Source organism: Hylaeus anthracinus, unplaced genomic scaffold (genome assembly GCF_026225885.1).
Source record: "Hylaeus anthracinus isolate JK02 unplaced genomic scaffold, UHH_iyHylAnth1.0_haploid 0, whole genome shotgun sequence".
Classification (NCBI taxonomy): domain Eukaryota; kingdom Metazoa; phylum Arthropoda; class Insecta; order Hymenoptera; family Colletidae; genus Hylaeus; species Hylaeus anthracinus.
This window is the reverse complement of record NW_026533254.1, coordinates 4125098-4138822: the sequence shown is the minus strand read 5'-3', so window position 1 is coordinate 4138822 and position 13725 is coordinate 4125098. Positions and strand designations below refer to the sequence as shown.

The window sequence follows — 13725 nt, the reverse complement described above, 5'->3', positions numbered from 1 at the left end:
AGGTATCGACACACATTCGCCGGGGCATATTTTTCGGCGAGCTTCTTCGGGACGCCACGGGGCGAAGGACGTGCGAAAATGTGGGTCACAGTGTACGCATATGCGCATAGATGCACCCGGTCTTGCACCCGAACGCCCCAATGACCCGGTTCGGGGGATCCCAACGTGTAGCCTCGGCTCTGTGACGCGCGGACTCGCCCCGAATCAAAGTAAACCCCCGATACACGCCTGCTCGGCTATTAGACCACTTGTCTTCTTTCTTTTGTGGCCTGATTAAGGCCCTGGCAGACCAGGCGACTTCTAGAGATTTTCGTCGCCTGAGAAATTTGTGGTTCCTTAGATTTTAGGGGGCTCTGGATGGACGAGGGTCCCGTCAGTGGGGGACCTTAAGGCCTGAAAAGGGTAGAAGTGATCTCGTAGGTCAAGGCCACTAGGAAGGAAGAATTTTAGTGTCCTGAGAAGTTTGTGGTTGAGTTTAGAGTCAGGAGGCTCTGGATGGATGAGTGTCCCGTCAGTGGGGACCCTTAAGGCCTAAAGAGGGTAGAAGTGATCTCGTTGGTCAAGGCCTCTAGGAAGGATTTAATGTCCTGAAAAATTTGTGACTGAATTTTGGAGTTAGTAGGCTTTGAATGGTCAAGGGTTTTGTAGTCGCGTCCTGAGAAATTGTTGAGCGATGTTTAGTATTAAAGGGTCTGAAATCGTGGGTCTATTAAATTAGAGGGATATTAATCGTCTGAGCTGGAATGCAACTCGACGAGCAATTTTCTCCGACCAAACATCTCTACTCGAAGTACATTGTACATTGAGGCCAACAGATTGAGGCGAACCTATCCTCACCACTTCTCGAACCTACGTGCTTTGACGTTACCTCCGACACGCGACAAACGGTGTTTCAGGTTATCAATGAGCCACTTAATCTGAAAAGTAAAAGTAGTGCTTATGAGCCTGAATATAGACATAACGATGATCGCTTAGTTTTGGTGTTTTTGTTCTGAAAAATGTTTTGATTACATAACACCACTCATAAGTCACAACATATCTCTTTCTCTCTCTCCCTTTCTCTCTCTTTTTTATCAAGGCAGGACGATTAATCAATGTTCAAGCTGGATTACTATGTCGTGTTCCATCAACGTTTGCACGCAACTGCCCGTTGTCCATTTCCGTGTGAAATTCTCCCTTTCTGGAGTATTTACGTAATGACGCGGTGACCTGTTTCAGCTGGCGCTTAAGTATGTAAATCGTGCGGAATTACTATTGTGCCGGGCGTTAAGCTTCTTATTCAAATTGTTGCGTTTAATCTTTTCTCGTAGGCCGACCAAACATGTTTGGGAACAATGGTATCGCGATTAGTGTCCCATCAGTCTGAAGCCTTTTCGATTGTTCTCTACACATCTTTCGAGATCTCGACTTGCTTCTTGCATCATCCATCACAAACCTTATCACTGTTTTGTAGTCACTATTTTAATAATTTCCTGTCAATCTCTTTTCTTACCCCTTCATTTCAAAATAGGACGTTTCTGAAACAATCATTTTCAAGGTAATTTTAATGTGGTAACTTGTAAAACTCAAGTTAATTTGAACGCAACAGTCTTTTTAAAAATGGCTCTTTTTTTCTCCCAAATAATTTTCTTACTCTTCAAGGTACCCTCAAGTCTTAGATAAAATTTGAAAATTTAGAAAACCTTTCTCCTGAAATTCAATTATTGCAACGAATTTCTAACTTTTAAATTTTTATTTTCGAAACTAAGCATCCTATGAATAAATTGTACATATAAAAAAAGTGTCGTCTCATCATCCTCTATAAGCTGATATTTTTAAAAAATTGATTTAACGGATACAAACATTTTCTGAACTCATTTCTCGAGATCTTATATATACGCCCTTCGCAGTCAAAAGGTTAATTACCAAAGGTTTCATCTGGTTACTATTCCTAGGAATTCTACATTGCGAAGCTAACGTTTCAATAAACTCCCATTTTAACGATCAGAGTCGCGCGTCTCTAGTTTTGAATGTCAGCTCGCGATGGCGACATCGTCTCTTAAGATGAAATGAAAAACGATATCCGAACGCACCAGGCAAAGTAGTGTTCGGTGTTCGCCTACATAGAGACAAGAACGGCTCTTTCCTTCCATCGACGTTTTAGCACTCCAGGCAGTCGACTATAACGCTCCACACAAATGCGACTCTGACCTAGAATTTTAAAGACGTATCTCTTCTTGGATTCGCCACACCGACATGACCATAATAAACCATAACCTTCGCAACGGATTCCAAAACGATGAGTTGGATTCACACGATATATTGGGTATCCTATACAACATGTTACAAGCTGTTTTGTGGGAAACCAATGAAGATGTCTGCTACATTTTTATCATTTAGCGTGCAAAACTATTTTTTAGAGTGCTTCTTAGATGGTAAAAGTGGCTGTACATTGTTTTAAATAAGAGGTGGTATTTATTTTTCGTTATTTAGATAATTTCTACAAATTTGGATTCTGCATATTCTCTGAGAAAATAATTGGTAATCTTTTATACGCGACACCCATTGCATGGATCTGTTTCGTTGTCCTCGGGAGTATCGCAACTTTACACACGGAAAAGTTATCGCGAAAACCTTGCAAGTTCTGCAATTGCTCTCCAAACAGTTTCCAAGAGATGTTCGTCAATTTTAAACAGTTTTTCTACCAGGGGAAAATCGTGCCCTTTCAAATGAAATAAATGGTAAAACGTCAGACAATTTTATTCAACTCGAAACAAAACTCGAAACAAAAGGTGACATATCAAGCTTTATAGATAAACAAAAGTGATAGACAGTTCACATCCATAATGGCTTATCTGAAATTTAAAAAAAATCGATCATACCCCTAATCCTGCCACTGCGCCACGGTATAACGTATAACCACCTGCGGGGTATTTAAATCAAATTTTTCAACCTCGTATACTAATATAATAATCCGTTAATAACTCGTTCAGTCATCATTACCATTTTGTAAACTTGTTCGATCAACGTCACAGTGTTTACTTTTTGAAAATGCGATAAGAATGTTATTTTCCATTGTCAAAGAGGAAAATTAAAGGCATCACAGTGATGAATATAACAAAACACCAAGAACTTATTTTCGATTCACGCGACACATGCTTTCGAAGATATTTCTTTCTCCACTACTCAGCATGGGATTATTTCACGCGTGTATGCTTAATGGATGGAACGTCTTAATGGATTCACGATGCTCCATGCCATAATTAGCTTACCGGGGCATTAAGCGTGAACGAGTGTTTTGAAAGTGACTTTGAACAGATGTTGAACGAATTTGGAAAAAAAGCTCACGCTATCGACTTACAGCCGATCCGACTGTAGACCTTCGGCAGCTTTTTTTTTCCCTTTTTTTTTTACCGAGAAGTAGAAAGACGGTGAAACACGATATTCGTTTCTAGGCAGGTTACGCCTACGTCTGCTCGACTAAATAGGGTGATCCTTTACGTCACTGGATCCATACATTGCTTATTATCTCGCTAAGAGAATTTACCATGCTGAATTAGTTGTTAATGGACATGTTTCAATTTAATATTTAAAATATGGAACGAAATGGAATCAAGTTGAATGAAAACAAGAATAAAAATCGTATTTTAAAATTTAGATAATTTATTAACAGAATGAATTTTAATTTTAATGGAATACATTTTCAATCATTTTTAATTCAATCAACATTATGATATCATTAATAATTTAAGCTCGATTGAGGTATGTATGAGCAATTCATGGTTATTATAAAATTATTAGTCTCCTCTGAATGGAGATAAAGAAGTTATGCTTTTTTTTTAAACGAGATCATGACACATTAAACTTATTGGATTATTTTGATGCACCAAGAAAACGACATTCACCTGGTTGAAAATCCCAGTACGCTTGTGACGCATGCAGGTGGAAAAAGTACACTGAGCCACTGTTCGTTACGTTCGCTTAACGAGTACTTTAACACTCGAACTGTAACGAGTACACTTAACCCATCTGCATTGATAAGCGTGCCGCTAGATTTTCGCAACCTTGATCCTAATCAAGTGGATCGCGGTGATGTTTTATGCTTGAAGGATTCGTTTGAAAATAACACGAGCCGTGTCGCCGTTCTAAATCCGCCGTTTAACCGTAAAGATCGAAGACAACTGAAAACGCTGGCTGTCGATACGCGTATTCGCGACGAATAAGTGAATACTTGTATGATGGACACGTCGCCTGCTCCAGGGATTCCCAACTTTGACTATATGGATCCCCCAGTATGGTAGAAGATTGATCTTGGTGGATGATAATACTTTTAAGGCACCTCTTCGTCCTAATTTAAAAATAACCATTCCTTTTCTCATAATTATCGTATCGAAAATTGTATACTAATATAAAACGTGAAAACAATTGATCTGCGATGCGAAGAACACGTCGATGGAGGCGCGAGAAACACTGGTCCATTTCGAAATGCTGAAACGTTCGCTGTCGAAACTATTTCTCTCTCTTTTTTTTTCATATGAAATCTGAATTTTACATCGCGCCCCCCGGGTATGACACTTTTTGACACATTTGCCGTGTTTCTAGGACGCTCTGTGTACATTATCGACAAAAGCCGAACCGAATGGATCGCATGGACGGGTTATTGTGCCATCCTTTTTGCGCGCCGCGCGAGAGACACGTGATTTTTCGTTGAAAAAGAGTGTATCCATTTTGCGAACTTTCGCAAAAGTGTGTAGATGACATTGATTTCGCGAAATCGATAAGTTGCACGCCTATCCTCAGATTTACATGAAAGATCGGTACAAAAATGAATATCAGCGTTATAATTTTGATTTTGAAGTAACGTGTATATTGGGGGATACTAGTCGATCGTGTAGTTTTATTTAGCGTACGAATCGATTCAAAACGAGTAGAGAGTGGTTGTTATATTTGACACGATGGAATGGTTTTGTTGTTGCAATAATTTACAAAAGCACAGGCATTGTTTATAGCTTAAAATAAAATCGATCACGGACGAAACATACCAACGTTTTATATGTGTAGATTCTGAAATAAAATGCTTTAAAGTTATTCTGCCCAAACAGAATATAAATTGGAATCCAATAAAATTTCAAATGAAATATTACAAATATTGTCACATATGAAGCGCGTGATTTATAAAGTGTAAAATTGATCGCAATTTATAATAATAATAATGGGTTAAGACAAATACCTTTAACTATTTCACACGTGCAGGTTTAGCATCGACGGTCAGGAACGGGAATTCCCGTTCGTTAGAATTGCACGTTTCGAATTCTGCGTTTGCAAACAGTTGCGGGCCGCTCGATTCGCTGGTTGCGACACGATGCATAATACAAATTGGTGTTCTCGCATCTGGTTTCCGGCCGACGAGTTTTCATGGCGATCAATGGTCCGCGTTCGATCGTCCTCTGGAGAGTACGTACGCTGGCACCGTTGTTATTACAAGCGATGGCAACGAGCTGGCCCATTAATTAGTACCGAAATTGGTTTAAAATGGATTCGTCCGCAATTCGCCGAAAACATTCCGTAATAGCGTCAAGTCCATTATCCGTTCCCCTATCCACCAGTTTCTGCCGTCTTTTTTTTTATCCAGCAGCTGTGCCCGAGTTCTCTGCTCCAATTCTTTCCAGAATTGTTTCCCATCTTCCACCCACGTCCCCCTCCACCCATCCGCGAATCATATTCGGCGTGATTTCAATATGGATTTCAGAAAACGAGGGAAATCGGAAAATCGTCTCTATCGAATCAATTGTCCGCGAGTCCATTACGACGTAATTTTATTCTGTTTGATCGCCAACGGATATACCTCTGTTACGTTATCTGTCGCGAGAGACTGAGAAATTTTACAATCGTGCGAGTAGAAATCTGCAGAATTTCTCTGATCGATTCAAATTTCCTCCAGGCATCAATTCTTCCAGCGTTGAAAAGAAATCCTCCATCGTTATTCCCCACTACATATAATTATAATTACAAGTGTAAAGATAAAGCAACGGGCGAGTGCTTCAACCGACTTCCTTTTCAAAGCTCGAACACTCGTCGAGCAAATAGAAAGACCATGGACGACATGTCGAAAATCGACGCTGCATACATTCGTTTTTGAAGCACCAATTCGTGCGTCATGCCGATTCGAAGCGTCACTTTGCGAACCATCCAACTGCGTTACAAGAATGTTCATCGCGTTCCTGCGAACTTCCTTTTCCCTTTCTGCATTCGAAATCCCCTACAGAGATGGCTAAAATTCTTATCGAGATAAAAGCGTCGAATGACGAGTGAAAGATGAAGCATGTCATCTATTTATAGTTTAAATACCAATGTTAACATTTTACCAACCGATATTAATCGTCTATTTTGCAAAGACAACCAATACTTTGTATATATACTATACCTATCATTGAGGTAACATTTAATGCTCTCGTCATTGTATGAATTATGTTAAAATTTTAAGTTTCATGATGTATACAATTTATGGGTGGCGTGAGGTTCGTATCCAGATGAGACGTACAGTCTGTCCCATAAGTATTCGTATCCTGTACGTGTGCTGAAAGAATTTGGCTATATTAAATGATAGGCTTGATGCTTCCAAATAAATTTTTCATTACAAACGCATACATGTATAAAGTTTATTCGTGTACATATTTATAACGAAACATTTATTTGGAAACGTTAAACCTATCATTTAATTTAGACAAATTTCTTCAGCAGACATAGAGGTTATGAATATTTATGGGCCTGACTGTATGTCCATATTTGCATGCGAGTCCGTCGATACTTTCCGTTTTTATAATTAATCCCCTGCGCGCGCCTTTTCTTAACAGACTGCAACGTCCATATTTAACGTCGCTGGCGAACAAGCTACCCTTTTCTTCCCCTCCACGTAGTCACTTTATCTTTGTGGACTAATTGTTACTTGAACATGCGGTTGAACTTGTACAGAAGCCGAGAGGCCGGAAAGTGTTGTCAAGCTGAAACAGCTATCCCCCCACACGGCTTTTAAAAAGCACCGAGTCGTGGATGACGCATCAGGTAGCACACGGTCTACTCCTGTGCACGCCTTGGCGAGCGTGTGCACCGCAAAAAACCGAGTATCGAATGCTACCGCATGAATAAGTCCCTTTGAAGTTTCCACCACCCACGACTCGCTCCGAAAAATCTCTAAGTTGCAACCCCTTTAACCGCCTTCTACCCCTGCTCGTCCCTCTGTCCGCTCGAAACCGTGTTCACACAGGTGAGACGCTCCACAGTGGACACCAATCACGTTTTTCCTGACGAAATGAAAGAAGCAGGGAGAAGGGAAAATGTAGAAGTGTGAATCAAGAAAACTTTTATCTATTAGAATAGTAAACTATACTATCGGACGTTGTCCTTCTAGTGGTCACATTGTGTCGACTGCACGCCAATTACACGTGCGTTCCTAGTCAATTATGCACAGCGTGTGGGTTGTAAGCGTTGCTAACGATAACTGTATGTTGTATCTTGTAATCTATACGACATTAGGAGGGGTTTAAGTCATCATTTTTCTAATTTTACTATTGTTTTAAAAATGTATACGCATAAACTTCATGTATCCTTTAATTAAAAAAACACAATTTTGAAACCTCTTTGGAGAACCCTTTAAATTCCAACAAACACAGAACCTAAAGTCAAACAAAGAACTACTTGTGAAATGACACGATACTGTCTCTAATAACGAGAATCCACGGTAACAACTATAGTTGCGATTAATCCTAGCTCGGTGCACGTGTTCACGCTTCGCTCTCACGTCGTCGCGTGGGACGATTGAACCTTTGTGTCGAGTACGACACGCTCGGTAATATTTGTCCAGTGTATCGTTACCGACGGGGCCCAGTTTCGCGCAGATTAATTATAAACTACGAACTAACGGTATTAGCGCGCTGCGGAGTTTTGCATAGCATTAAATTCTATTTACGGTCGCGCAGCCGAAGCCGGCTTTACGACTCGCGGCTGCTAATTAATTTCCTATTACCCTCGCGCGCAATTTCATCAAGCTCCACCGCAACAAAACACCATATTTGACTGAACGAGTTGGCACAATCGCGATTGGTATCCCTCGTCGTTGTTTAAGCCAGCGGTTTCCAAACTTTTACGAAGACCTAAACACGCAGTTTTCATTCGATGCGTTATTATGCTTGCTAAATTCTCGCATTATGATAACAACTGAAATTGTTACAATCATAACTGTAATTGTCATTAATTATTCATTTTATTGCTTTAAACCATAAATGGCTTATACAGCATATAGTAGTTCTGATAATTACAATTTATTTACGTCAAATTCTTATATTACAGTCTTTGAGAAAACTATGAATAATTTTTATTCCTTTAATATCAGGTTCACTCAAAAACGAGCTAATCCAATACAGAGGACGATATTCGTTACCGAAAAGCATATGGAACAAAACTTCACGCTGCTAATTGTATTCCGGACACTGCCAAACAGTGTGGTTCAAATCTTGAGACACTGCATCGCAATCACAATCGCCGTCTGAGATAAACTTAACTCTGACTGAAGAGGCGTTTAAATTATAGTGGTTGGAGTGGCTCCTATTAACGAATGTTATGAAGTCTCTAGAAAGCTTGTGATCAGTGTACCATGGTTTGGACAGATTTTTATAATAGTGTCGAAAATAGTCTGTAATTGTCAAAATATTGCTATATGAAACTAATCTTAAATTTAAGTTTTGCACTCTCGGTAACAAAATGGTCTGTTTTGTAGTAAAATATCTCCTATCGTCTTAGAGAAACGTAAGTTTCAGTTTGCATTATTAAACTGTTCCGACAGCAAATTCTCGGAGCAATGAAGTTATTTCCAGCAATACACCATACTTTCACCGCATAGGATTAAGCTCCTAGAATTACCAGAGTCGTAGAAGAAATATCTGAAACGTAGGAGGAAAAGGGTAGGGCGATACGGTAACAGGGTACAAAAGGATACTATTGTAACGAGAGGAATAATATGAGAGTAGAATGGTACACGATACTATTTCAAAGGAATACATTTCAAAGAATCTTGACGAACAATCGTATTCGCTATCTGAAGAACGAAACGGTCCGGTCCACCCTCCGCATGAGGATCAGTGCTTCAAACCCATCCTTGCTTTTCATCGACTGATAGATCTGAAGAGAGATCTGTTTTGGATTAAGGTTTCCCTAGAAGATAAATAGAGGCAAACCGTCTGGAAAGGACGATGGGAACATCAGAGTCCTTTCCACATGTTTCTCATTTCCAACCGTTTGAAAACCTCCAAGGATACACTTCAATTTAGAAACCTGTTTTGGATTAAAGTTTCTCTCGATGATAAACAGCTTCATGGATGTATTTTTCCAGGAAGATCAAAATTGCCATATCATCCAAAGATGGCGACGACGTCGTTGAACAACCCTCTGTGATTTATGCTACCTTCCTTTCAACCCTACGACCTGACTTTCAGGGTGTCCCTGATACGCTTCCCTTATTAAGAATTTTTCCGTGTCTCCGCAATTGGTTGCAATACGTCGCTCGATAAAGTACTAAACTTCTCGAGTTCGAAACGACGAAACGCCATGAGGGGGCGTAGTCACGGCCAGAGCCGTATTAAGGCAAGGGCTTTAGGGTTCATTGGTTGGAGGGCCTTCAGAGATTAATTCGACGAATTCAGGCCAAGGATGAAACATTACAGGTTTCTGGCATTTATGACTCTATGGTAAACAATGGATCAACCGCTTTGATGGTGGTTGGTTGTTCCCGTTTGGGAATCCTCGATATTTTGCAGACTATGAATACGTGATTTTCAATATATAACCTCTAATGAATTACATAGGATGCAAGATGAACATAGCATTTCCTTCCAGCTCCACTAATTGGCTCCTCGCTCTTCTTTAATTTAAGGGTTTAATCCCCAAGTGCATCGTATCTTACACTCCCCTCTTCCTCCGAGTGGGAATTCATCCCCTACAAGTAGAATCTTTTAAGAAAACAAATGAAGAGCCATTGAAAAATAAATTTAATTTCCAATAGAACTGATGCTGCTCTTTCTGAAAATATGAAGGGCCTGTAAAAGATCAGGGATGTATAAAATTCCCGATTCAAGGCAGGTTGGAGGCTTCTTCTCCCTAAAGGATTTCACCCTCCAGGTGGAAGTTCACACCCCGCAAGTAAAATCTTTAAAAAAAAATAAAAAATTAAGAATAAGAAATTAATTTTCCTGCAATTGCACCTCGTCTTTCTGAAAATATGAGGGACCTGTAAGTTCAAGGAAGCTATGAAATTCCTGATCCAAGGTTGGTTGGAGGCTCCTTTCTTCTGGTAGATTCCACTCTCCAGATGGAAATTCATCCACAGCAAGTAGAATCTTTAAAATAAAACAAATGAGAAGACCCTAAAAAAATAAATTCAGTTTCCCTGCAACTGCTCCTCGTCTTTTTGAAAACATGGGGGGCCTGTAGGCTCAGGGGTGTATAAAATTCTCAATCCAGGGCTGGTGGCAAGGGCAGGTCAGAGGCTCACGTGCCGTCAGGCGATAATTCGCTGCACGGGGACAATGATTTATGCTCTAGCAACTCGTAGCGGATTCTCGCGACCGCAGGAACCGCAAGGGGTCACGAGCGGGGGCTGGGAGGGGGACAAAGCACCCTTTTCCACGACCGCGGGTCTGGCTTCGTCGGTAATTATTTATGTTGGCCGGTCTTCGCGCGAGACGGTAATTGAATTTGCATCCGTCGGAGAACTCCCGCTGACCGTAATTCGTCGACGTGGAAGGGAGTAAGAGAAAGGATGAGAGTAAGGAGAGCTGGGCAGAGAGGGAGCTAGAGAAAAATGGAGGAACCGAGACGATTAATACGGTCTTAATTGTCCCCGTCGTCGCAGCGAAACGTGGCTACGCGTTCACGCGACCGACGTCAATTGAAGACTCGTTAACGGAATCTCATATCGCCTGTACGGAGAAATTAACTTCTGTTTCATTACATTGTAAGAAAGAGTCTCTGGTATGTTCTTTTCGACGGAGCTTTTTATTTTGGTCATCGTGGAGGGTTAGGCTGCAAATTTTGTGCATTTATGTCGTAGAATAACACAGTAAACATACACAAAATATGTATACACTATGTATGTTGAATATACTTTACAATTATTGAGTGCACACATCGTTTGGTTATGTTTAGGATGTGTTTGTTATCAACAATGATTACAATAACCTTCACCTAATACTGTGAACAGAATACACTTTTCAGGTGTTTATTGAGTAAAAATTTTACAAAATTTATCGAGATTGTACACAAATAAACATGATCGACGGATTCATTTAAATAGCCCTACGGTATGTATTGGTTTCGCATAAGGACTCTTCGTGAGTTTTTCGTGTCAATGAAGCTTAAAACAATAACACCAGGGGATTAACCGGCAATATTTACGCGCTACCAACATCTCAAGAACCGCAAGGTGTTTTCGCGCCACAACGACCGTCCTTCAGGTTCAACGTAAGCTATCACGCGAAAGTCTCGGCACTCGTAAAGTCGCAACCGTACCCGGACCTAACGTTGAAAAATTACGCTTTTCGACGTATTTACTGGCTGGAGGCGCGACTACGTGACCAGAACCCAACAGCCAGGCTTAAAGGTTTAGGACAAAGTCGGGTCTAATTCCTTTTCATACGGTCTCCAAAGTAAAGATAGATAAGAAACGAACCGTATATGTACACCGTGAACGGTAAATACCATTCGCGTCCCCTCGCGCGGCGCATTCCGCTGTCACGGTGCTCGAAGCTTTCTTTCTTCCACTTCTTTTTTTTCTCCACAATGTTTCCCGAGTGTACTCTCTCCTTTATCCTTTGGAACGCAAACCAACCCCAGGTCGGGCCCTTGATGTAACACGTGGTGGCGAGACACGCCTCGAAGGGGCCGCGGTCGACATTTGTGATTCAAAGTGTACAGTGAGGAAATGAAGATTAAGGGCAGAGGGTTGAAAAGAACGGGAATTACGACACGTGTACCTCCGCCGGGAAGGGGTTGGAGATAGTGATGATTTATAGCCTCCAGTTTCGTTCCAATTTGTATTTTGTAAATTTATTTTGGTGCTGGATAGAACGTTAGGGACCTGAGAATGCTTTGGTTAATCGTGTGATTGCTCTATTAGCGTTCATTGTATGGGGATACGTGAAACTGGGGTTGAGAAGGATGAGAATAATTAATTATAATATCGTATAGTAAAATATGGTGTCTTCAAAAATAAAAGGAATCCATGTTGGATTAACCCTTTCGACTCTGTTGTTTGCTATTTAAATTTTATTCGTTTTTAGAAAATAATTGTATTAGACTAGGTTTGTCTATAAATCAAAGGCTATATATGGATAAGAAGATGAGTCCTAATTGTAATTTGGGCAATGACAACTAGATACAGTCAATCCCATAAATATGTGTACCCTCAATGTCTATTAAAAAAGTTTGACTAAATTAAATAATAGTTTTGATATTACTAAATGAACTTGAAAACATCAAACCTACCATTTAATTTAAACAAATTTCTTTAATAGACATAGGGGTTTCGAATATTTATGAAACTTGCTCCATATTCACTGTGACATTCATGTGCCACTAGGGTCGAAAGGGTTAAAAATGTGTTATTTAGCCAAGAACGAACCGAACATTGACGACCATCATTTTTGTGTGTTTTGCAGATAAATCTACGCCTCATTCTTGTCAGCGGTAAGACAAAAGAGTTCCTATTCAGTCCAAGCGACTCCGCGGGGGACATAGCACATCATGTGTTTGAAAACTGGCCGGAAGGTAAGCTACCAATTGGAAAAAAATTCATCCCTATTAGTCCCATGTCGAGCTACCTATAGATAGAAACATTGCGAACTAATTAACACATTCCTGGTTATGAAAAAATTTGGAAAATATTTTATTTTATACACTACATATTTACAACATTGATATTTCAAAACGTATTTTGTAATTTTATTATTTTCGTCAGTACTTTCGGTATTAGAAACGTAAAATATTTGCCGAACGCGAATGGGTTAAATAAAAAGATAGTGTTAGGCATACTCGCTCGAATATCTCATGGGTCGTTCAAAGCGTCTATATAAAATTGACGAAAATCGTAGTTCCCTTGTCAGCTGTCGGCGACGTGCCATGCATTCACGTGATAAACGCTTGATAGCAAACGCGTCGAGAACAATGGGACCTAAGACAGAGTCCGATTAAACAGCGAGACGTGTTAATCTATCGCTCGAAATTTCCTCGATACCGGCGACGTGTCATCGAAATCCTCCGATCGAAGATCGAAATGAAACGTCGCCACGTACTTGAACCAAATTGGAACTCGACGGCTTAATCTACAGATTAAATGCAATTTCGTCTACGTCGGTGTAATGCACGGCTATAAAGCAGATATGTCAGACTCGTTTTGGCTCGAGGGCCAATTCGAAGGTGCGGAATTAGTCGGATATGGGCAGAGCTCTTCATGGCCGGTATGGTTTAGACGGAACTTGAAAATAAACACCTTATCTTGTTACTCGTTGGATAAAAATAAGATTTAAATTTTGAATTTCTTTAATTTAATAAAGAGAAAGAAGGATGCCACGAAAACATATTCTGAAATTTAATTTTGTTAAGATACAATCAGTTTTATAAGTTATTCGTACCCTCTATATCTGTTAAAGAAATTTATCTAAATTAAATTATGAGTTTGATGTTGTCAAATAAATGTTT

The 13725-nt window shown here is 40.1% G+C and overlaps 1 long non-coding RNA gene across 3 annotated transcripts in view; it reads left to right on the top strand.

Annotated features, from left to right (window-relative positions):
• The window catches only part of LOC128896256 (uncharacterized), a 109221-nt gene extending 96399 nt beyond the window's left edge, over positions 1–12822 (top strand). For all 3 annotated transcript variants that reach the window (XR_008461942.1, XR_008461941.1, XR_008461940.1), the window contains exon 3: positions 12687–12822. This is a non-coding gene — a long non-coding RNA (uncharacterized LOC128896256). The remainder of the gene's footprint in view (positions 1–12686) is intronic.
• Positions 12823–13725: the final 903 nt, after the last annotated feature.